The following is a 26,512-nucleotide window of genomic DNA, read 5'->3' on the forward strand; positions in this document are numbered from 1 at the left end:
GATGGCAACTCAGTACTCACCAGGGAGTTCTCTAACTTCCCTTCTCCCTTAGGAGGGAGAGGATGTAAGCAGCTAGTCGGGCCCGCCTGCTGAATGGAGGCCAAGTGTGGTGGAAATGACTGAGTGCTACTCCTGTGCTGTCGAACGGAGTTTGCCTTGAGAGCCAAACCCACTAAAATGGGGTCTGGAAGCTATCAGAGAAGAAATCTGATACATGTATGTTTTTACCCACAGTCGTCCATCACCAAGCATTTTTGCATTTGAGGCATGTTGCATACTCAGGCAAGCTGCTGTATATCAACCGTGATCAATTTTTAACATGCTGTAATAATCTAAAGGGAAACAGCCCTTGGAATCTACATACCTTTTTGTTGTTGTTGTTCTTTTACTAATTTGCCCTTTAGTGCCAAAAAAAAAAAATTTAAAACAAAAACCTGAAAGGCAAGATTTTTTTTAAAGATTTTACTTATTTATTTTAGAGAGAGATACAGAGATGGAGAGCACAAGTAGGGGGGGCAGAGGGAGAGGGAGAGAGAGAATCTCAAGCAGACTCCATGCTGGGCACAGAGCCAGACGCAGGGCTTGATCCAAGGACCCTGAGATCATGACCTGAGCTGAAACCAAGAGTTGAATGCTTAACTGACTGAGCCACCCAGTTGCCCCTGCAAGGCAAGATTTAAATTGAGCCATCACTATTTCAGAAAGACCTAACTTACTTGCATGTTTGTAGCTACAGGGTAGAGTGCGCATATTTAGGTAAACGAATTCAGATAATGCCATTTGAATTGTGTTGGCCACCTCCTATGTTTCTAAGCACTGTGTTTGGTGCTGAGTACTTTGCGTAGGTTAAAACAAAGAGGAGGAAACTCTAACTGGGTCAAAAGGGATATGACACTTCAAAGCATTTTAGGTCAATGAAACAAAGAAAATACATTCAATTTTCTGCTTAGAGAGGCTTTCAGGTAAGGAGCTCAGAAACCTTTATTGTGAACATTGTTGCAAAGCAATTTGCAACAATATTCAGAAAAAGGTACTATATGAGAAGTTGAAAATAGGCAGTCCTAAAGTTTGTTAATATCCTCAATTATATAGGCTACAAAACTTTTACAAAGTTCCAAGAAGGAAAGATTGAGGCTACTATATTGGGGTTTCTTACCCAATCCCACAGTCCCTACAATATACAGTCCAGACAAGCACCAACCTTTCCTGGACCCTCTCTGTCTTCCCCGAATTGTGATAGTCTTCCAAGTTTTTACCTTTGGCCCTCCTTTGTTCTCACTGTACATCTTCTCTCTAGGTGATCTCATCCTCTCTGGTGATTTTTACCATCATCCATCTGCTGATCCTTTCCAAATCTAAATCTTCCATCTTGACATCTCCCTGGAGCTCTAGACTCATATACTGAAAAACGTCCAGTGAACATCTCCAGTTGGATGCCTCCAAACCATCTGAAACTCAGGATGACCAAAACTAAACTCATCATTTTCTTCCAGATTCTATTCTCTATTCTTTATCTTGGTTGGTGAAACCCAAGTTCACTCATCATTTAGACCATAAATCTGGGAATCCTTCTCAACTCTTTTCCCTTCAACCAGCATATCAAACCAGTCACCAAGTCCTGCCACCTTTATTCCCCTGCCCCTACACCCCATCACTCCACTCCTCTCTGTCACTGCTGCCTGGCCTTAGTCAAGGCCCTCATCATCTCAAGTGTGAACTATTACAGTAGTTTCCTACTAGGTCTTCCTGCTTCTGTTCTTGCCTCTTTCATTCCCTCCTAACCCACCCTTCACTGCCAGTCTAATGGGTGCATCAGTACATCTGGTAAGCCCCTGGTTAGGTGATTTCAGTGACTCCCCTTCACCTACTAAATGAATCCAAACTCTGTGGCCTGGCATAGAAAGTCCCCTAAACTTGGCCTTTGCCTTTCTCCCTAGCCCCATCTCCTACCACTCTCTTGCCCCTTACCCTCGATGATGCACTTTCTACTCCATCAATACTGAAGCACTTGTGGCTCCTCCCACATTCCATGCTGTTGCATACCTCTGCATCTTTGCTTGTGTTAGTCCTGCAACTAGAGTGACAACCCTATTCTGACCTTTTCTTCACTTGGATAACTCTTTTCACCCCTCAAGACTTCATTCCAGAGGCCCCTCTTGTGAGAAGACTTTCCTGAAGCCCCTGCCCCCAAAGCATTGTTCTTTCTCTGTGCTTCTCCAACACCCTGTGTGTGTGTGTGTGTCACTGAATGTACCACATTGTATTGTAACTGTTGGTTTGCCTTTGATTTGGGGTCTGTCTTCTGCACTGTATTGTCAGCTCCTTGAGGTTAGAGTAGAGGCTGCATTGCAGTTGGACTTATCTCGCCATTGGCATGGCTGCTATGTTAGCGCAGACCCTCACTGTTGCTGGCTTGAACTCTCTCCCTGTATGCAACCTTTCCATGTCCTTGATGATTCTCTAGAGGGTAAAGTCCAAAATCCTTAGTGTGGCATACACAAACCAGTCTCGGCCAACCTCCAGGTCTATTTCCTGGCAATATGTATGCTGCTCACATCTGTAGTCCAACTATGCTCGACTACCATGCATCTGCCTCTGCATACTTTCATCCCTCTTGATGGACCACCTTAGATGTGCCACCCTCTGTGACACCTTCCTAGATCTCCCCAGGCAGGATTGGACATGTCCATCTTTGTATTGCTATTGAACCTGTCTGTTGTAGCACCTTCTACACTCAATTATAATCATCATTTTAACTTCTCTCAGCCTCGGTTTCCTCATCTGGAAAATGGAAGATTATTATAACTTCTACTTCATAGAGTAGTTGTAGTAAGTAAAGGAGTAGTTGTAGTAAGTAATGTAAAGCACAAAACACAGAGCCTGGCACGTCATAAGCACTGAATACATAGTAGCTGACATAGGTTGAGCTCTCAGCCTGTGTGAACTCATTTCATCGTCCTCGTGAGGTACGTATAATTACTGCCTCCACTTTCCAAAAGAGGAGACAGTGACTCAGAGGGGGAAATGACTTGCCTAAGGTCACATGGCTGGCTGGTTAGCGGGAAATCTACTTGAATTCATGTGACCTGGCACCAGGGCCATGCTCTTAACCATTATACATCTGAGTACACTTTTCTCATTCTGACTCCTCAGAAGAGAGGAACCCCTCTAGGAGAGGAATACTTTTGCTTCCATCCAAATGTCAGACCCACAGTCTCTAACTCTTTCTGGTGTGTTCTCAAGAGGGGATGCGGATGCTGGTGGCCAGCCCTCAACTCTGCTTAGACAACCAGCACTTTGCCTCTGCTCCCTCACTTGCCCCCTGCACTTCAGCCGCATTGCCCTCAAACATCTCTTAAGTGTTTTACATCTCTAGGCCTGTCTCCGGCAGCTGCTTTGCTCCCTCCCACTGCCTCAATGCACTTAATGCATTCCAGATCTACCTGAGGAGCCTGAGTGCACTTCAGGTGAATAGCATAGGGTTCGACGCTGCATAAGGATTTCAATCAATGCTCATTAACTGTTTTATTGAGTATAGTTTTATAATGATTACAAACAGAACTGCAAATGCACCACAGAGGCTGCTATTCTGACTGATACGTCCAGGCCAAAATCTGGGCTCTATATACACCAGCTAAATTCAACAAACATGGTAATCTATCTCAAAGATGTTTAAAAGTTCGTATTGTTGAGCAGTCTTGAAAAAGGGAACAGCTTATAAAGTGAATGGCCAGCAGTAGCTCCAGAATTTCTTTCTTTTTTTTTAATGTTTTATTTATTTATTCATTAGAGTCAAAGAGAGAGAGAGAGGCAGAGGGAGAAGCAGGCTCCCCGCCTAGCAGGGAGCCCGATGCGGGACTCAGTCCCAGGACCCTGGGATCATGACCCGAGCCGAAGGCAGATGCTTAACCATCTGAGCCACCCAGGTGCCCCAGCTCCAGAATTTCTATACGGACATCTGTCCCCATACGTCTTCTACTGTTTGTGTTCACATTCTGTATGTGAGAAGGGGCTTGGGGAGGCTGCAGAAGAGTAAGGGGTTTGCCTTGAAGGTGCATTTGTAGAGCAAGCAAGCACACTTTTTGCAAGCTTATTTGGGGTAACTCGAGGGTGACTAATAGCCTCTTCCCCAAGCCAAGTGACACTGTCACTGAGAATGGCTCACGGTCACCTAGTGAGTCTTGGGTAAAAGACAGAAGTTTCCGCTTCTCGGCTCCAATTGCCGGGTTCCTGAAAACTTAGTTTCACCATCCTTTCCAGACATTTACTAATTTGGGAGAAGATGGAAACCCTTTGCTGGTGAGAAATCCCAATTAGAAAGATAAGAGAGTTGAGCCAGGACAGGAGGGAGTGGGGGGAAAGTGGGACAGGAGCCAGGAAGAAGGAAATCACACCCACACCAGAGTCAAGGCAAGGTTTGTAGTTTCCACTAAGAAACCAAGAAAGCTCGAAACAGGAAGAAAGAGGTGAGGTGCAATCCAAAAAGCAATCAGCTCACTGACATTTTATTTATTTTTACCTGGGGTAAAGGGGTGTGGGGAGGGGGTTGGGGCCCCAAGGCTGACCCAGCAGCTGCAGCTGCCATAAAGGAAGAGGGTGTTGGAGGAGGGGGAGAGGGAACCAGAGCGGGGGGTGGGGGGTGGGCAGGGACAGCCTGTTCCTTGCTCCCAACAGAGGCCTAGAGAATCTGAAGGAAAGAACCTGAGACTGTGTGAAGCCCAAGAGACTGAGATCTTTCCAAGCCCTGCAGAAAAGGAAGCTGCTCTCCAAGGATATGGAATTTATCCCAGTCCAGACCTGGAGACCCAGAGGAGACTTCCTTCCCGCATTGTCTTCAGACTGCACTGTTCTGTTCGCCTGGGCCATTTCAAGTCCAGGCGAAGTCAATGGAGGTGCAGAAGGGATGAAGAGAAACTATGCCAATAAAATATACAAAATTAACTGAAAACAAGACTTTCCTGGGATTTTTCCCCTGGTCTTATAGCATCTGGTTTCATTTCTCTTCCCTGAAGGGAAAAAAGAAAAGAAAAAGAGAAAATGGGTGGGGGGGGGGGTTGGTGACCATCACACATGTGTTTTCAATGGAGTCCCTTTAAACCGTACACACAGGCAGCTGGGAGCTAGAGCCCCTGAGGTGGAGCTCATGTTGCTGTGAAGGCTAACACCACCCCTGCCAGGTGGGGATACAGGACTCTGAGTGGTCCTGAGTGAATCATTTCGCTCTCCATTCCAGCTGCTACCTCACAGAATGGGTAGTGAGACTTCCAAAAGAAGTACCGGAAGAAAACACGGTGAAAAGCACCATAACAATGGCACTAACATTTTCTAGAAGCCTTCTTGTGCTGACCTGCATCTTCTCCTTTAATTCCCACAAAACTCAACGTGATTATTATTCTTATTGTCCCCCTGTATAGGTGAGAAAACTGGATTATACTGAGGTCGACTTGTTAAGGTCAAACAGCCATTAATTAGAGGCATTTGAATCCAGCTCTGACTGACTTCTAAAGCTTTCCACTCCTTGATCATATAAGGTGAGATTTGGGGTATTCTCTCTAAATTGTACACTTCTGCATTTCCATATTTTGTCTGGAGCAAATGTACAATCAGAATAGGATGTTCTTTTTTTTAAAAAAAAAGATTTTATTTATTTATTTATTAGAGAGCGAGCGAGAGAGAAACAGCATGAGAGAGGAGAGGGTCAGAGGGAGAAGCAGGCTCCCTGCTGAGCTGGGAGCCTGATGTGGGACTCGATCCCAGGACCCTGGGATCATGACCTGAGCCGAAGGCAGTCACTTAACCAACTGAGCCACCCAGGCGCCCCAGAATAGGATGTTCTTAACCAACTCTGAGAGATGAGGACTGGGGTACTTCTGTCTGGAGAGTGGGAATTGAGAGAAGGGCATTTGATGCCATGACCCAAATTCTGAAGTTATAACTGAAGCAAAGGACACCCCCCCCATCAGGCATTCTAGACTCAGTACTGTCAGCCTGAGCTGGTCAAGGAATACTTCTGCTAAGTACTGAAGTCCCCAACCCCTCTGTAATTGTTTTCTCATCTATAAAATGGGGCAATAATAGTACTTAATGACGTCAGATTTTGTGAGAGTTAAGTGGGAAAAAATGCATGTAAAGCACAGGAAAGCTTCTAGAAAATGTTGGGGCTATTAGTGTATGTCTCCTGTCACTCAAGAGCACCATCCAGGAGTTACTTCCAACTGCACCCTCCTAAAATCCAGATCGCATTGGGGAAGGAGCATTTCCACTGGGTATGGAACTGTGGAAAGATCTCTGGAGCTAAGGATGAGATACCTAGGTTCTACCTCTGGCTTTGCTTTTCTCTTGCAGTATAACCATGGGGAAGTCACTTGCCTGTCGGTATATGGGGTTAATCATACTTGTCCAGTCTGCCTCCCAGAGCTGTAGCCTAAAAGAGAGTGAGTCATACAAATAGAGAGTTCTATAGTTGGTTCCATAGGCCATGTAATGACTATGCCTTGTAATATGAGAGACTGAAAAAGCATTCTGAGAAAGTGAAAGCAGCCTTTTCACAAAGTGACCCTATTACTATTTATTGGCATGTCACACCATTTTTTCAATGAAGAGATGAGATTTCGTCTTTGTCCACACTGAACAGGAACGGGCCCCCCTTCACTTCCTAAAGCTTCAACCTATACATGGGTGGCTGGGAGAGGATACGATGATCAGAGGCGGTCAGTAGAGGAGAATGTGACCAGCCAGGAAATCACCCTGGAGAGGAGAAAATACAGCTCTCTTTTCTGGCTATGACTTAGCAAGTAAAGATGAAAAGGGAGTCGGAGAAGTGGGAGACAAAATCCGATAAAGGAACAGAGAGGCAGGAGACAGAGCCGGGAGGCAGAGGGGAGGAAGGCAGGGTGAAGGACAGAGAATTGAAGAAATCCAGATGGGAGTCTTGGGCTTTAACACATCCAGCAGATGCTTGACCCTGGAGCAGACATGGAAGGGTGTATGGATTTTAATTTCCTCTGTGGAAAAAAAAATTACAAAAGAAGCCTTTGGCTCACATGAAGATAGCTTGTGATAATTCTTGAGTCACCGATGCTTGCCTGAGCGCAGACACTAAAGAGTGTTTCTGCTGTGAGCTGACTATACTCTTCCTCCAAGTCTTTCCCATTCCCTGAACTTTGGGCCTCTCAGCAAGTACTGGAAGCACTGGGGATGGAAGCAGAGGAGGAGAGAGGGATTCAGAACCGAGGTCAGCAGGATGAGGACGGGCTTCCTGGCCACTACAATGGTTCCCTGTGTGGCCAAGGATGCCAGTATAGTCTGGGCTTGAATCCTGATTCTGCCACGTACCAGATGTGTGTCCTTGAGCTAGTTGCTTCCAGCCTCTGTGCCTCTGTTTTCTCACAGGTAGTGTAAATAGAATACCAACTTCTGTCTTTCATGTAACCATGAGGATTAAGTGAGTTAGGACAAGTAAAGGACAAGTTTTGGGCCTGGCCCGGGGCCCAAAATGCATTTATAGGCACTCAACAAGTGTTTGACATGACCATAAGAATTTGGTACCAAAACAAGTGCCACCTGAGCCGTATTTTGCCGACGTGTCTTGTCTCATTCAGCGGGATTATCAGAACCAGACTAGCCCATAGCCTCCATGCTTTTTCAAAGGCTTTCTCAAAATCCTGAAAAGGTTTTTCTTTTATGGGTCTCTCTCCCGCCTTAGTGCCCTCCCCAGCTCTCTCACGCTCTCTTGTGCTCTCTGCCTCTCTCCCCGCACCCCTCCTCCCCCGCCATCACCAAAGAAGCCCCCAATGCTCCAAACAGATATAAAGATGTGGCGGTACACAGGCCTTGCTTCATTTGAAGCTGGATAGACTTGCCCAAAAGGGATGACAATATTGCTTTTGTTTCTCAGATCCTAGAATCTGCCACAAATCCTTAAGTGGACATTCCAGCGCCTCTTCAATCCACTCCTAGCTACTTCAGCCCAGGCTCTCAGGAATCCAACAGTGCCACCTTTAACGCCTCACTCACAATTCTGACACCTGCATCCTGGCTCCTATAGAAACGTTTTCTCTCTTCTCAATGTATGTGATGTTGAGAAAACTGCAGGATGAATGGGGAAGGCATAATCATAATGTTAATGGGACTTTAGACATGCAAATGTATGTTCTGAGCATGGGTGAGCTGAACAAAGTCGATGTGAGAGGCAGGAATGGACAAGTGCCATCAGAGCCCCAGATGTGCAATGCTGGGAAGAGAGGACCGAGAGATGATGAAAGGAAACACAGGGGTTATTTAGAAAAATAGGACATTTGAAGGACTCAATGAGAGGTGTGTAAATGGACGGACAGCATGAGAAAGTAGGAGAAAGAAGTCTGAGTGTCTGCAAGGAGCACAGATCAGAGAATTCTTGAAAGCCAGGGAGCAGGAGAGGAGGAGCCTGGGTGGGAAACTGCCTGCAGCTGGGGGCTTTGTGCTCAAAGCACTCCAGGATACAAGGCCATGGGAGCCTGTGCGAGCTGTTTCCACCTGGGACCAAAGGACCCACCTAGAAATGAGGCCGCAAGGATCTTGCTTCCCGCTGATGAGTTAAGCTAGACTGCATCTGGACTTTTCTTAGCTCTCTCTCCTTTGCACCTTGCATTTTTTCCCACTGCAATAATGCATTTCAAATGGTGATCCAAAACTCCTGGCTAAGAGAACCAGAAGAGGCCAAGAGGACACAGGGAGGGCCCGCTCTTGTGTCTAGCTCACATCAGTATCCATGCCCTGTTAAACTGCTCTTAAGTATTTTTCAGACTCCTCTGAGAGAATGCTGTGTCCTATGAAAACCAGACAAGCAAACAAAACAGAGTATTCTGTCACTAAAAATGAAACAAACTGAACTTTCAATGAAATGGAGGTCTTTCCCCCCAAATTTTTCAAGGAAAAGCAAAACATTGATGGATAGAGTGTTCCCATAAATTCTGTGGACATCCGGCTTCCATGGGCCCATACTAGAACATAAAAGTTAGCATCTGAGTTACTATGGAATTATACAGAGAGAAATTTTATGGTTCAAATATGAATATTTCATGATATCACTGTGATTTCCAGTGCTGTGTCACTGAAACAGGTTTAAAAGCACCAGAATCAAGGATTGGGATCATAATCTTTATCCCGCATGACAATTTTCTCCCTTTCATTTTTGCTCTGTTCCAGTTCATTCTCCATGCAGTGGCAAGAATGATCTTTCTCACATGTCCACCAGATCATGTCATTTCCTGGCTTTAACCTCTTTCCTGGTTTCTGGTCGGAATATCCTTTCTATGTGTGGTAGGCAGAATTTGGGCACCCATGACCTTCACTCCCTGGGGTCACACTCATTGTTATATAACATTACAGGGCAAAATGAATTATTCCAATGTAATTATGATTACTGGCAAAGCTCCCCTTAAGATTGAAAGGTTATCCTGGATGATCCAGATGGGCCCAGTGTGATCTCATGAGCCCTTAGAAGCCGAGAGATGCAGAAAAAAGGAAGTCAAAGAGATTGGAAGCATGAGAAGGACTCGAGTGACTCTTGCTGGCTTGAAGAGGGAGGGGGCCATGCGGAAAGCACGAAAAGGAGAAGAGCCCAGAAGTGGATTCTTTCCCAGAGTCTCCACTAAGGAATGCAGTCTGGCCTCCACCTTGATTTTGGCCTTGAGAGACCTTGAGCAGAGAACCTAGCTGGGCCACACTGTGCCTGGACAACTGACCCATGGAAACTGTGAGACAATAAATCAGTGTTGCTTTCACTGACTAGGTTTGTGGTAGTTTCTTCTAACAGCGATAAAGTACTAACACATCATCCTTCCCATTTCGTGGTTATCTCCTCCACATCTTTTGGATCTCAACTGAAATGTCACCACGTCCGAGGGTCCTGTGCTGACCATCCTACTCAAAATGAGTCTACTCTCCCCATTGCCATTATTCTTCTCAGCTCCCATTGTTGGCTTCTTTTATGGCGCTTATCATCTTTTTAGCTGTTTTACTTATTTGACTTTTTTTTTTAACATAACCCCACGAGGACAAGGACTTTTGTTCAGTGCTGTAGTTCTGGAACACAGAAGAATGAATGGCCCAGAGTGGGCATATTTGTTGAATGAATAAATGAATTTTTTAAGATTTATTTATTTATTAGAGAGAGAAAGAGAGAGAGCATGAGCTGGGGGAGGGGCAGAGGGAGAAGCAGACTCTCCACTGAGCAGGGAGCCAGACATGGGACTCGGCCCCAGGACCCAGGGATCATGACCTGGGCCGAAGGCAGACACTTAACTCACTGAGCCACCCAGGTGCCCCTGAATAAATGAATATTTAGTAAGCACCTACTTTGTGCCGAGCACTATGTTCTGCACTGGATCTACCTTATTTCATTGCAACCTCACAATACCAGCTCAAGTTAGGCACTATTATTTTCCCTATTTTATAGATAGATGATGCTCAGAGTGGTGACATACATTGTTGAAGATCACACAGCTATTCAGTGGTGTAGCCAGAATTCAAAGCCGGGTCTTTCTGGCTCCAAAGCCTATTCCTTTCACTGTGTCACACTGACTCCCAAGTATTAACACAAAGGACTACACTCTGGCCCAATAAGAGCTTCACAAGGGGTAAAATTTTTTTAAAAAAATGCACATATGCACAGGTGCATGAAACTTTGCATACGATTGCAGGGAATTCAGAGAATCCACAATCCTCACGTTAATTTATATCCTACCTGCATCAAAGAGTGTTCATACTTTAATAGAGATTAACTGGGCTGGATCAGATGCATCTCAGATGTCCTTCTAGTTTTTAGACGGGCATTCCTGAAGATGGGGAGAACAAGTTTCAAACCTTGGAAACTTTAAATGTCAGTAGTGAGATGACAGGTATGGTGGCAGCTAGTATTTTAGGGACGAGGCTCTCTCTAATATTCTCTACAACTAAAAAACCATGTAAGTGCCCTACTGGTCAGACCCGTGGGGCTGTAGCAGTTCCTCTGATGGAACCTAATATTCCAAGTATTTGTGAAGTCACCAGAGATTTGAGAAGAGCCTAAAACAAAGCAAGTAACAAAAGCTCACCCGTGAGTATTGTGAACTTTGAGGTAGGTCAGGATACCTAACCACCCAGCTCCTGTGGTTCAAGGTCTGGGAGCTGTAACAGTTTCCCTTTCTTCAAAAGCTCCCACCCAGCCCTAGCTCTGAGGAGCTTTCCAATCCCCCTCTGAGCACTATTTCATCGAAACCAAGTATTTATGTTCCCTCTCAGCTTTGTGTAACACTTGAAATTCCTTCCAGATAAACAACAGGACTGTGGCCAAGAAGGAGCCAAGAAAGAAGCGAGAGATAAGACCTCGAGGCTTGATTTATGAAGTTGAGTTTCTGAAAGCTGCTCATAGCCCTCAGTGGCCAGACAGCCACGGGCAGATTTCTCTCTTCCAGCTTCGCGGGCGCTGCCCCGGTGCTTGCTGAGGTCCTTCTGGTGCCCGCAGCCTTGGAATGCTACTCTCCCTTTCCCCATTTCTCCCATCCCCTTCCTCACGGTGAGTCATTATGACAGCCCCACAGTCCCAGGCCGGGCTCCCTGAGTGCAACTGAAACCCCTCCGGGACAGACAGCAAGGAGAGCTTGCGTACAACCAGTTCACACGCAGGGGCTTGCTCATTCTCCATAGATAGGGGCCACCCCCAAACCTGCATTCTCTTAAGAGTCTGGACACTTTCCAGCTATATCCCCTTCACTTGGCTAAATGGCCTCCTCGCTCCCCAGAGGCTCCCCGCCCCGGGGTTTCTGCTTTGAATTTGCAAGGGCATAACATAGTGCTGAAGAGTCCAGGCTCTGGAGCCACACTGTCTAGGTTCGTATCCAGCTCGGCTACTGCTTGCTAGCTGGATTGTGTGGCCTGCAGCCAGTGACCCAACGTCTCTGGGCCTCTTTCCTCCTCAGGAGACTGGAGATAGGAATGATAGCCCTGAACTTGGCCGGGTTCATAGTTAGCACTCAGTGGACATTTTCTTTTTTTTTTTTTTTTTACCTATTCTGGAAGGCAAGGGATTCTTTCGTGTATCCATAGCACAAGCGGATTCCTTTCCCGCTGCGTCCAATGCCATTACTACGTACCACCTAGAGCGATGTGTGATGGTTTAACGAGGGACCACGCAATGCCCCACTATGATAATAATAACAGATAGGACTCTTGAGCACTCACTATGTTTCGGGACCTGCCCTGTTAAATGCTCTCAAAGCGCATTTTTTTTATTGAATACTCACTGGAAACCTAAGAGGTGGATGCTGTTGTTTTCTTCATCTACCCCATCAAGGCACAGAGAAATTAAATAACTACGTAATGAAAAATCAAAGTAAGCTTTGCCTAAGGAGTAATTATCATGGGCTTGGGCAGGAAAGAGATGCTCTAGGGAGGAGATAGAACTTTGATTTTGAATCACGTACTAGAATTTGGCTAAGCAGAAGGGAAGAGGAGGGGGAAATTCAAGCAGAGGAAACCATGGAAATGGGAGGTGAAAAGTGAGCCTAATGTGCATGGAGTAAAGGGTGTACACTGTCCTGATTGTTCCAGAGGTCAGTGATGGAGAAAGGCACTAACCCTAACCTCACCTCATGGATGGAGCCTTGTCCGTAGAAAAGCACCACTCAGCACTCCGATCCTGCAGCAACCTTTTGCTCTCCTGCCCTACTCTATCCACTTTAGATCATCATGCTTTCTAGATCATCCCTCTGGGCTCCCCCCAAAATGACCACGTGGTATACCCTCTGTTTCCAAGGCCACAATCCCTCCTTCTTAGCACCCCACAGAGATTTGGCAAGGTGTGTGGGCTGGGTCAGGAGAGCGAGGCTCGTCAGCTCTGAGCTGAAGTTTATCCATTCCCTACCTCAGGATCCCAAAGCAATTTAAATCCGAGACAGAACCTTGTCACACCCCCCAGACTTGTCCTCATTTAAATTTCTTGTTTCACTGCTGACCCTGACCCTTGGGTTTTGCTCCAGGTGGGGAGAGCCCTTTAGGAAATATAACATTTATTTTTGTTACAAAAGCTTGAGAATCTCTCAGCCATGTCAGACCATTGGTGGAATCCTATTGTATATGAAATCGGGAGAGAAGAGGTAGGGAGAGCTGGATTTCCAAGGAAGGACATAGAGCCAAAACAATTTTTTTCCAGGTTAGAAAGGGTTAATGGCAGCACAGTGTTTTTATATTGCAAGCAAAATACCAATGGGGAAAAAAACAAAGCCTCTCCCCTTCCTCCCTCCCTCCCTTCTTCTCTCCCTCCCTCTCTTCCTCCCTCCAAACCTCCCTCCCTCTCTCCCTTCCTTCCTTTCCTCCCTCCCTTCACCTTCAAAACTGAGGACATTGCAAACAGGAAGAAAAGAGTGTCCACCTTCCCATCACCCTCTTCCTGCCCCCCCCGCCCCCGCCACTTGACAGTTGGAGGTCCAGGCCCTTTGAGTGATGACTCCCATCTTGACAGGAATGAGAGGCCCGGCAGTATGTGAGAATTCTGTCTTCTCCTTGGAGCCTGAAATGCATGCCCAGATGTTGCCATGGTAACTCACTAGTCATCAGGCTCCGATCCACACAAGCATGATGCTTCTCTAGTGACCACCCAGCTCCATAGCTTTTATGTTTGTTTCCTCTTTTCTGGATATCAGGCACATGCTGGAGTCTTAGCAGATCACAGACTAGTCTGGGAAACAATCGTACCACCAGTAAATACAAAAGGAAGAAGAGGGGGCTAAAACTGGTCTGGGAGGTGGAGGACGGTTTTACTTGCAGCTCTGCATCAGAGCTATGCAAGCTAGCAAGACGCTTCACCTCTCCTGATCTCGCATTCCCTTTCTAGTATATAGCAGGGGTGGACTAGCTGATTTCCAAGGGCTCTTCTCTCCCCCCACATGATTCTGTGCATATCTTAAAAGCACACAGAAATGTCAGTGGTATCTGTTGCTAGAGCATCAACTGGGATCCTGAGAATTTTATTTTTTTTAAATATTTTATTTATTTGTTTGACAGAGAGAACCAGCGAGAGTGGGAACACAAGCAGGGGGAGTGGGAGAGGGAGACACAGGCTTCCCACTGAGCAGGGAGCCCCATACGGGACTCGATTCCAGGACCCCGGGATCAGGACCTGAGCTGAAGGCAGACGCTTAATGACTGAGCCACCCAGTCACCCCGTCCTGAGGATTTTAAAAAGAGGCTATTTAACAAAAAGCCCATGAAGGGAGTGAGGAAAAGGGAATAAATGGGAGTTAGGGGTGGCTGGAAGCAGGAGATAAGCTGTAACGTCATACCCTCCAGTTTGGTGGAAAAACCTTCAGGGTCAAATATAAGTGGGAAATGGAGCCACCCTTCACTCTTCTGTCGCTTGCACCTTCTAGGTAGGTGGGATCCCTCACTTCACTTTGTCTCCCAAGGTCCCGATTACAGGAGCTCATGCTCACTTTCTGGCCTCTAAGTGGACCGACTTCCCCATCTGAACTCCCTATCAGTTCTACCAACCAAATCCAATGTGTGTGCAGAGTCTAGTGTAAGTCCCAGCACCCCCATGCAAGCTCTCCGTAGCTCTCTCAGGCTATAGGGATCACTCAGCTTCCGAAGGCGTGGGGCTCTTGGGATGAGCTCCTCCTAATTCTTACCACAGACAGCTCTCCTATTTGGGCTATTTTTATTTTTATTGCTATAAATGCATTTCTTTTCAAAATTTACTTACTGAATTTCATATCAATTTTCAATATGGAGAGATACAAAGAAGGAAACAAAAATGAGCCATGATCTTCCCCTTTCTAACTCTATTGGGTTTTTTTATATATAAAAGCAATAATACAGGGGTGCCTGGGTGGCCCAGTCAGTTAAGCATCTGCCTTCAGCTCAGGTCGTGATCCCTGGGGTCCTGGGATCGAGCCCCGCATCGGGCACCCTGCTCAGCAGGGAGTCTTCTTCTCCCTCTGCTGCTCCCCCTGCTTGTGCTCTTGCTCTTGTTTTCTCTCTCTCTGTCAAATAAATGAATAAATAAAATCTTCTTTAAAAAAGTAATAATACATCTAAAGGTGAGCAAATTCAAACTATGGAAAGCTACCAAATGAAAAGCAAAAGCATTTCCCTGCCATCCGGAGTCCCTTTCTCAAAGATCACTATAAAATATTTCAGGTGGTATCATCCAGAAAAGAAAAGAAAGTAATATATACTGACATACATATGTGTATCTGTATTCAGGTCATAATTGCTTATCTCAAACCCTTGAGGGCAGAAATATGTTGGAATTCAACGTTTGTAAGATTTTAACATGGTGATGTAGTACCTTTGATATTTCGTATGTCACTCCCTCAGCAGGGTTTGGGACAGCAAAGACATAAATTAAACATGTTCAGTATTAATCAAGCACATTAACATTTATGGAGCAAGGTGAAAATTCACACTACTTGGGATAAATGAAGATTACAAATAGCCACATGTCAGTTAATACCAGGATTTCCCCCAAATGAATCTAGGTCAAATTTGGGGGGGGGGGAATGTTCAGTTTTCAGAGCTTTTGGGATTAAGGAAAAGTAGGTAAGGGATCGTCTTTATATTAATGTTCTCTTTCTCTCTCTCACACACACATGCATGCACGCACACACACACACACACACACACACAAAGAGGGTATAGTACTGTACCCACAGTTCTACCCTTGCTTCCCTTTCCCCTGAAAAACATATATTCTAGATCTTTTTGTATCAGCCCGTACGGTTCTAACTTATTCTTTTCAAGGCTATCCCCCAACATTCTGATGTATGGCTGTACCAATATCTACCTATTTACTTATTTATTTCTCGAGTCCCCTACTGGTGAATGTTTGGGTAATTTCCAGGTTTTTCATTGTGGTTTTTGTAGTTTGGGTGTGTTTTGGCTTGTTTTACTATTACAAAAGTTGCACTGAATATTTCTTCATACTTCCTGGTGAACTTTAGCAAGTCTACCTGTAAGGGAAATTCTTACCAGTAGAATTTGGTAATGTTTTATGTGTTTGGATAGACAGCAAGTTCCAAAGAACACAGTTTGTATCTTTAAATTCTTTGTATCCACCTGAGTTTTGACATACAATAAGTGGTAGTAAATGTTAAGTGACTAAAAATAATGAGGATTATGAAAAATATGAAGGTAATGAAAACCCTCATGAAGATCTTCATGTAGATCTTAAAATATGTAGCACAAATTTTGTCTATTCTGTAGACAAAAAGATGTAGCAAGAGCTTAAAAATATCATAACATTTGACCATGTAGTTCCACTTCTAGCTATATTTTTCCTAAATAAATCATTTTAAATGTAGAGATTTAAGAACGAAAATAACAGTTGGAGTAGCGTTCCTAATAGCAAAACTTTTGAGAATACCTAAATGCTCAACACTGCTGGGGTGTAGTGTGCATGTTTGCAAAACTTTTTTATGATATGGAGAAAACTTTAAGATCAAGTGGGGGTGGGGAAAATGAGCTAAAAATAACATATACAATTCTCACCTACATAGAGGTGTTTTAAAGGCACTGGAAGAAAAGTGGACCAAAGCATGAACAGTGGCTGCATCTAGGTGGAAAGTAATAATACTTTTATCTGCTGTTTTACACTTTCCTGTACTATGCTTATTACATTTCCACACTAGGTTGTATTGTTTTGATAATTGGGACCCAGATTTTTTAAGTTAGCTAGAAGGAAAGTGTCATAGTCTATCTGAGCTGCTCTCACAAAATACCATAGATTGGGTGGCTTATAAACAACAGAAATCTATTTCTCACAGTTCTGGAAGATGGGAAGTCCAAGATCAAGGCACCAGTAGGTGTCAGTGTATGGTGAGGGCCTATTTCCCAGTTCATAGCTCCTTCTCTCTGTGTCCTCACATAATGGAGGGGATGAGGGATCTCTCTGGGTCCTCTTTTATAAGTCTTGAATCCTATTCATGAAGGCTCCACCCTCAGGACCTAATCAGCTCACAAAGGTTTTACCTCCTAATGCCATCATCTTGGGGGTTAGGATTTTGACATATGAATTTGGTCGGGGCCGGGCGGGGGATACAAACATTCAATCTATGGCAGAAAAGATTCTTATTTCCATCTCCACATAAAGGTAAGGGGACATCTTTTGGTACTTGCTCATACATTCCCCCACTTGGTACCCTCGTGGATTTTGACAAGTTCCCCAGGATGCATTGCTGCCCATAAGGTGTGCACTGTCATGTACCCATTTTATAAACTCCAGCCCAACTTGAACTACCTTCCTCAGAAAGCCCTTTTCTCCTTGTCCCCAACTCCAGACACAACTACCCTTTGGACCCGTTCTAATTCAGATCAGTCAGGTTGGCTACTTGATCATTTTAACAGCTTTTTCATTCTTGGTATTGTCTCCATAAGAGTTGGCTGGTTTCTCTTTCAGATTCTTGCCTACTTGAAGTCCCCTAAGACCTGGGGAATAGTTATACCATATATCAGAAGGACAAAATCCAAAGAGGTTAACGAGAGAGTCTGCCTGATATGGGTCACTATTTGGCACCAGCTCTCTTCTGCCTGATTGGTTTCAGATGGGTATTTTTTTCTGAGTATTTTCTTTGGGACTTGCATAGAGGGTGGAAGCTGTTTATAAAGCCAGATCTATGTAGTATCCTACCTGTATCCAACCAATATTTTGTCCTCAAGCCAGTCTTGTCTTTATCATAGCCATAACCATGTTTTCCCAACTTATATGCATGATCATATGTCCTAACTGGGGGAAGGGAGCCTCTGATCTACATGCCACCTACCATGTTAAACATGTGGATTCTCTAGGCCAAGAATTAGCCAACTGCAGCCTATCAGTCAAATCTGCTCAAGCAGCCTATTTGGGGGGCCTATGAGCTGAGAATGTTTTTAGTTTTTACATTTTTTAATGTTTAAAAAATGAGAAGAGTAATATTTCATGACCATGGAAATTATATGAAATTCCAGTTTCAGAGTCCATATATAAAGTGTTTTGCCAAACCTGGTAGTTTACAGATACGTCTATGTCTGCTATTGCACTACAGTGCCAGGGTTGAGTAGGTGATACACAGACTGCATGCCCCACAAAGCCTATAGTATTTACTATCTGTCCTTGCTCTAGTGCACGCTCATCTATTAATTGCTAGTGTTCTCCCAGAGTCCTGTACTTGGGAAGTGCCAGGCTATTGACATAAATGAGTGAAGCAGCCTGGATATAAAGCACTAGGGAAGGATGTGGCAAACTAAAGAGCACACGTCTATCTAAAGATGACAACCATGACTGTGACCATTCATGGTGTAGGCTTAGCTTCGCCATATTTTCTTATTTTCCAAGAGAGGACAAAAATCCAGACTTTTATGTGAACTCTCCTGAGTTTTTATGTTGGCAAACACTGTTCAGGTCAAATAAATCATGTCTGCCAACTACCAGTTTACAACTCCTTCTCTACAGTTTCTAACAGTGAGGAGCCGGTTCAGGTTGTAAGTCAGAGCCCCACACTGCACCATCTTTGCAAACCAAGGGTGCAAGCAAAGGACAAGTAAGCTCATTATGATAGTCTGTTCTACTGCAAGTGCCACAGTGCTTGGCAGTATGAGCTAGAAATGAAAATGAGGAGAGAAGCCCGTCAGTTTCTTCTGCTGACTTAGCTATGGTGACTTCTCTGGTGGCTTTTCACACTAGTCACCACTCTCTTGAAACTTGCCACACTATGGGATTTTTCTCTTCCCTCTCTAGCTTGTTTTACTCTTTGTTTCTCTGGCTCCTCTTCTGCTCTCATCTATTTTCTGTCTTTGATTAAACTGGGGTCCTCTCTTCCCTATGGCCACTCTTTCAGGCACCAGAATTTTCCCTTGGCTCTGTTGTTCTTGCAGCTTCCTCCAGATCTACCCAGAAAGTGATAGAAGGAGATGGAAGCCCTACTTAGGCCTGTGACCTAAGCTATGTACACCAACCCAACTTTCCTAGAGAGCCATGCCCTGAGTTTTCAGCTTTTCTATTAAGTGATACTTTGTCCCCCAGTTGGCTACTGTTCTTTGCAAATCTTTCCCTAGGGAATCTCATGAGGGCAAAGACCTAATTGGCAGTGAAGGATTTGAACATGCCCAAGTACTGTGGACAAATGCCATCTAAATACTCATAAAATTTCACACCAGATCCCAACAGAAATCTTCCCTCTTTGTTCTCTTCTTTCCTTTCTGACTGTTCCATCCCAGGCTCCATTGCTAACCACTCTTCTTGTGCCCACCTCTTAAATGCTGCTGTGAGCCAGGGTTCTTTCCCTGCCCCTTTCTTTTTGCACTCTGTATACCTATCCTACACAATCTCAACTGATCCTGTGGTCTTAAATACAACATACAAGTTGATGATTCTAAAGTCTTTATCTTCAGTCTACATCTCTCTCCTGAGCTTCAGATCCATATATTCATCTGTCTACTAGTCATCTCATCTCGGATGTCCCAAAGGCACCTCAAACTCAACATGTCCCAAACTAAATCAACTGTCTCTACTCCGTCCCCTCAAACTTTCTTCTCTTCCTGTGTACTCCTAGTGCATTGCCCCACTATTCCCCAAGACACACAGGCCAGAAACCTGGGAGTCATCTTAAATTCTCTCTCTACTTTCCCCTACCACATTCAATTACTCAGTACGTCCTGTAAATGCCACCTCCTAATTATCTCTGACATCCATCCCTCCTCTCCATTCTCATTGCTTCTGGTCACCCTAGTTTAGGCATTAATTATTACCTATTGAAAAAGGAAAAAAAAAAAAAACTATGGGAACAAGGTGCCTCAAGTCTGTCCCCTTACAATCCATCCACCAGGGTGCTGCCGAGTGATGCTCTTCCAAATGCAAAGCTGGTCACGTCCCTTTCCTGCTTAAAACTTTCTGTACCTCTGCAAAGGGCCAAGTCTAAAACTTTGTGCATGGCATGTGAGACTATATGACACAACTTCTGTTTGGACACTCTTCTTCAAATATGCCCTGCTCCAGTTGTCTTGAGACCCTTGCAGTCCTCAATTCCAAATACACCATGCTATTTCTGACCTTCATGCCTTTGCCTAGAATACCCTTCTCCATGCCACCTCTACCCCTTCCAAATCTGATAGCACTGCTTATCAGAGCTTTGCTAGCTGACAAGCTAGCTAATATCTCATAGACACTCATACTGAAATGTCTGGTGGCTACTTCTTGTCAGAGAACAATGCTAGTTACAGCCAATACTTACATGGTGCTTATCATGTAACAGGCGTTCTTCCAAGTATTTTCTTATATTAATCCATTTAATCCTGATCATAGCTCTATGAGATAGATACCACTAACATCCTCATTTTATAAATGAAAGCAATGATTCAGGGTCACAACAGCTTGAAAGTTGTAAAGCAAATTTAAACCCAGGCATTCTGGTTCCAGGGTGTGTGCTCTTAACTCCAGGTCTCTTGTTATTATGTTGCCTTGTGTTACCACTTTGTGGAAGGCAATATAGTATAGCAGTTAAGAATCTGGGCTCTAGGGTCACCTGGGTGCCTCAGTCAGTTAAGCATCTGCCATCAGCTCAGGTCATGAGCCTGGGGTCCTGGGATGAAGCCCTGAATCAGACTCTCTGCTCAGTGGGGAGTCTGCTTCTCCCTCTCCCTCTGCTGCTCCCCCTGCTTGTGCTGGCTCTCTCCCCACCACCACCACTGTCAAAAAAATAAATAAAATCTTTTTTAAAAAAAGAATGTGGGCTCTTCAGACAGAACTTGTTTCAAATCAAAGTTTTGTCACTTGCTCACTGTGCAACCTTGAGCAATGAACTAACCTCTTTGATTCTCAGCTTCCTCTTTCTGAAATGAAGATAGTTGTTGTAAAGTTTAAGTGATAAAGTCATATATGTTAAATGCTTAGTACAGTACCTGATACATAGTAAGATTTTAATAAACATTACCATTGTTGACTGTTATAGTGAATGAAAACAATGACTCTCTGATGGTGGAGATTCCAGATATCAAAGAGAAGGGAATATAAGACAGCGGTTAAGAAAACGACTTTGACCCGTAACTCTGCTTCTTGACAACTTAGGCAAGTTACTTAATCTCTCTGTGTCTCAGTTTCTTCATCTATAAAAAAGGATAATAATAGTACTTATTTCTTGGGGTTATTTCGATGGTGAAATGAATTAATAGATGTAAAACATTTAGAACAGTGCCTGGTACTTAGCAAGTACTACATAACTGTTGGGTTATGGCAGTGAATAGATTTCTTTAAGGCTCTTGTCTCTTCTACCCATGTGTATGGTCTACCCTATAGTCAACTTTGTTTTGGTAACATTTGTGCCAGACAGCTACTGCTTCTTTTTTTTCATCATTAATGTCCTTAAAGGCAGATACTTAACTTCTTCATTGTATCTCCAAAGCCAGCACAGTATCTGGGACATGGTTTGATGAATGAATGAATAAATGAATGAATGGGTGTCAATCAAAACACCAATAAATACACAAAAGAATGAAAAAATTGGTTCAAGTTCTGGAACTGTTATAACCTTAGCAGGTAGGACCAATTTTTCTGACCAAATAGTAGAATGGAAAATTCCTTCCTGCCCACTCTGGGGATTTATTAAATATTTACTAAATGACACTGAAATAGCAATATGCACATGACATATTCCCATTCCATTTAGCTCAATGTGCTACTTCAGAGTTCTTCATTTGAAAGTAAGCACGACAGATCATTCACTTGCCTTACATATCAAGTATCAGCATGAAATAACTGCGTTTTTTCAAACCATGGTGGCCTGAGGGTCTGGAACTGATCTACCTAAGGAAAGCTGAGGTTGGCTCTTCTCCAGTTACGTCCACCTCTTAATTTTGGAGACCCTCTAAAGGCAAGGGTTTTCAATCCTGACTATGCATCAGAATAATTTGGGAGTTTATTCAATAGGTGGATACCCAGGTCTCGTAACCAACCTACCAAACCATATCCTCTGGGAACAGATTCTAGGACCCTGTGTTTTGAGAAATCTGCCCCAATGACTCTAAAGCAGTGCCTTACGGATAGTCAAGATTGGCCAGTAGATGTCACTGAATCCTTCCTAGCCTACATCACCCACCTGTCCTGTTGTCCTAAACCTTACACACTTACTGAGAAAATGGTCTATACCAAGTAGCTCTGACCATATCCCAGACGCATCCATAGCTTAGGTCACATAGACCATGAGAGAGAACAAGGGCCCTGTCATACATAGCATCTGGAAACCAAATGTTTTCCTGGGCATCTTGGTGAAGTAAACTTGGTGCAGCCTTTACAGGAAGCAGTCCTCAAGCTTGTGGGGGTTTTTTTGTTGTTGTTGTTCCATCTTGATGCATTGACTGCTAAGGTGATATAGTCTGAAGGAGCTACTGTTAGCTTTAGATGCCTGGAAATAAACAGATCTGTTAAACGGAGCACAGAATCAGAAGCAGCAATAGCAATACTTAAAAAAAAGAAAAGAAAAATAGTTTAATTTCTACATGGACTTCAATTTTGAATTTACTTCTAGTTCTAAAGAAACAGGGGAAAAAACATAGCAGAAGAAGGTACAGAAATAATCCCATCTGCTACAGAATGCCTCTACAGAACTTGACCACTAAAAAAAGAAACAGACTGTTTCTTGCTTCAGCAACTCAGCTTCTCATGGTTCAGTCGAGCCAGGCTTACTACAGAAGGTTTCAGCAATTTACTCAGAAATGTGGCTTTAGTTTAAAACACAAATGACCCCCTGCTGGAAAACAGTTGTTGATTCCACAAACCTACCACTGACTTTCAGTGATCCTTGTCTGGGAATATAGGCACCACTCATTCACACACCACATACCACTGCTCCCCATGTTTAAGGACCTCAAATCAGCGTGGAGCTTCCATTCCTCTTGATTTGTAGGCTTTTCCTCCACTGCTTCTGTGTACAAGTCTGCATGTGCCCAAAGTGTGATGAGAAGTGTCTTAGTCAGCTAGGGCTGCCATGACAAATACTGTCAACTGTCAGGCCTAAACGACAGGTATTTATTTTCCCTTGTTCTGGAGGCTGGGAAGTCCAAGATCAAGGTCTGGCAGGGTTCGGCTTCTGGTGAGTGCTCTCATCCTGGCTTGCAGACTGCCACCTACTCTTCGGTGTGTTGTGTTTGCATGGCCTTTCCTCGTGGCTTGCTCATGGAGAGAAAGAGACATCTCTCTTCCTCTTCTTATAAAACCACAAATCCCATCAGATTAGGACTCCACCCTTATGACTTCATTCTACCACAATTACTTCCTTTTAGCCCCATCTCCTTTTAGTCACATTGGAGGTGAGGGCTCCACCATATGAATTCTGGGGGGCCACGATTTAGACAATAGCAAGAAGGAAATGTAGGAAGACAGAAAATAGACACTTAGCCCAGCTTGCAAACAGCTTCTGGAAAGACCAACCCAAGCAAGAGAAGCACACCACAGACAAAAGAAACAGCTTCCAAAAGGCCAATCAGCACTCGCTAACTCCCATCCTCCACCCCCACACCCACCCTGCTTTCCATCTCCAATGGTTGGATGTGTATGCTCTGCCAAGGAGTGCCTGCTTTAACCCACATTTCAAAAGGGACCCCAGACAGTAGATTTATGCTCCCTACAGCTCAATTTTCCTCCCTCCAAGGAGAAGGGGTAAGGGAAGTTGGATAAATTGGGTACCAGTGATCAGCATAAGTAATAAAAACAAATATTAACTATGTAGCATAAGAGCAAAGACATGAAATGCTTGTACAGAGATGATTACAATTGCATCTGTAGAGCATGTCTTACTTTGACTAAGTGCATTTTAGTCCATTACCCCATTTGGTCCTCAAAGTAAACCAGGAGTCATTGTTCCCGTTTGACAGATGAGGATAGAGATACAAATGAGCTATGACAGTGCCCAAGATCACAAACCAAGCTACTGTTAGAGTCAATACTGAAGTCCTAAGGAATGTCAGTAGTCATCAATAAATAGGGACACACTGGTTCCCTGAGCAGCAGAGGTGCTGTTATGTAGACAGCACTACACATTTAGCACTGAAGTCCTCTCCTATTATTTCACATATATTTATTCATTCTCCTTAGATTGTGAGCTTCTCAAAATCATGGACCTAGGTTTTTATATCATTTGACTGCCCGTGAGGTCTAGCACAGGGCTGGGCCAAGAGGATGAACTCACTAAAAATACTTAAATGTTGGTATAGTACTTCACAGCTTGCAAAGTGCTTTCACATATATTATTTTATTCCATTTTTATGGCAACCACCAGAATAGTGTTTTAGGGAAGGTCATGTTGTCTCCTCATCCTCTTGATGATTATTTTCATTCTTTCACAATGCGCTCATTTTATGAAACATTAACTGAGATCTTGCCATTATTTTTATCATTAATAACTAACACTGATTGAGCACCTACTATGTAGCAGGCATTGAACTAGGCATTATGCCAAATGCTGAGAATACAAACATAAATCTTATGTGTCCCTGCCCTGAAGGAGTCTTGTGAATAATTATGCAGTTTGATGAATTCCTGTTAAGTGATCATTTGGCCTCTGGACTGTACTGTTCCAATGATGAGGATCTAATCATCCTCTAAGCAGCTCATTCCATTTTCAGATACTTCTGATAGAAAGATTTTCCTCACCTTGCCTAAATCTTCCTCGCTTTTGCTGCCACTTCTAGCTCCTAGATCTAGCCCTTGGGGCACAGAATGTAAATCTTCCTTTTCATTTGACAACCCTTCAAATATTCAAAGGCAACTATCCTCATCAGCCAGCCCCTCTTCAGCTTCCCTGTCTTTGCCTCTGCCTGTCCCAGCTCCCCACAGCTTGGCCTACTGATCTACCCCAAGGACTGAGTCCAGCCCGTTTCCAGAGCAAGTGAAGCTTGAGGTAGGAGGTGCTCAAGTGCCACTCTCAGCCTCCTCCATTCCAAATTCCAATCACAGCTCACCCCCTCACCCCACATTAGGGCATTCTCCTTGTTCTTTTAGTTCCTTTGCCTTTGAACACCCGTCTAGCAAGAAGTTGCTGTCCAAGGTCAAAGAGGTTGCTGCCTGAGTTCCCCTCTAGAATTTTGATGGATTCGTGTCTCACATTTAGGTCTTTCAACCATTTTGAGTCTATTTTTGTGTATGGTGTAAGAAAATGGTCCAGTTTCATTCTTCTGCATGTGGCTGTCCAATTTGCCCAACACCATTTGTTGAAGAGACTGTCTTTTTTCCATTGGATATTCTTTCCTGCTTTGTCGAAGATTAGTTGATCATGGAGTTGAGGATCCATTTCTGGGTTCTCTATTCTGTTCCATCGATCTATGTGTCTGGTTTTGTGCCAGTACCGTACTGACTTGATGATTACAGCTTTGTAATAGAGCTTGAAGTCTGGAATCGTGATGCCAACAGCTTTGGTTTTCTTTTTCAACATTCCTTTGACTATTCAAGGTCTTTTCTGGTTCCGTACAAATTTTAGGATTATTTGTTCCATTTCTTTGAAAAAAGTTGATGGTATTTTGATAGGGATTTCATTGAATGTGTAGATTGCTCTGGATAACATGATAGTCTATGTTGAAAACCCAAAAGACCACCTCAAAATTGCTAGAACTAATACAGAAATTGAGCAAAGTGGCAGGATATAAAATCAATACACAGAAATCAGTTGCATTTCTATACACTAACAATGAGATAGAAGAAAGAGAAATTAAGGAATCGATCCCATTTACAGTTGCACCAGAAACCATAAGACACCTAGGAATAAACCTAACCAAGGAGGTAAAGGATCTGTACTCTGAAAACTATAGAATACTTACGAAAGAAATTGAGGAAGACACAAAGAAGTGGAAAAATATCCCATGCTCATGGACTAGAAGAACAAATATTGTTAAAATGTGTGGAATACTTTCTGAAGGGAACAAGAAACTGGCCAAGGGCAAATACAGAAGTTCCCAGCTGAAATTGAAGCCTCTGAATGTGTAGTGGCACCAATTTATTCATCTTTCTCTAGGAACCACAATAGCTTAGATACAGGAGTGGAGAATGTAGTTTGCTCGATTGGAAAAAAAAAAGTTAGTGAGCAGTTACATTTTTTTTTTTTTTAAGTAGGCTTCACAGCCAATGCGGTGGAGGGGGGCGGTTCAAACTCACAACCTTGAGATCAAGAGTCAAATGCTCAACCAACTGAGCCACCCAGGCACCCCAGTGAGCACCTACTTTTTAATCATGCACTATTCTAGGCTCTAAGGATATAATAATGAGCAAAAATAGGGTCATTTACAATATTAAAATAGGGCATGTGAGTATTTTCTCGTTCACTCCCTGGGAAATCATGCAAAGGTAACAAGGAGAACAAAAGAAACCTCACAAGCTTCATCTATCCACTAAGACAGATATATACAGGCTCAGAAATAAAATTACAGCTTCCAAAAGTATCTGAGATAGAGGAATAGGAAGAAGGGATGGGAAGTGAAGAACTGAGCATGTAGCAAGCATATAGCAGATCTTAGGAAGCTTCAACAAAAATATACTTCC

The sequence above is a fragment of the Mirounga angustirostris genome, unplaced genomic scaffold (genome assembly GCF_029215605.1).
Source record: "Mirounga angustirostris isolate CCGP_5_RB_7025 unplaced genomic scaffold, mMirAng1.0.hap1 SCAF_11, whole genome shotgun sequence".
Lineage (NCBI taxonomy): Eukaryota > Metazoa > Chordata > Mammalia > Carnivora > Phocidae > Mirounga > Mirounga angustirostris.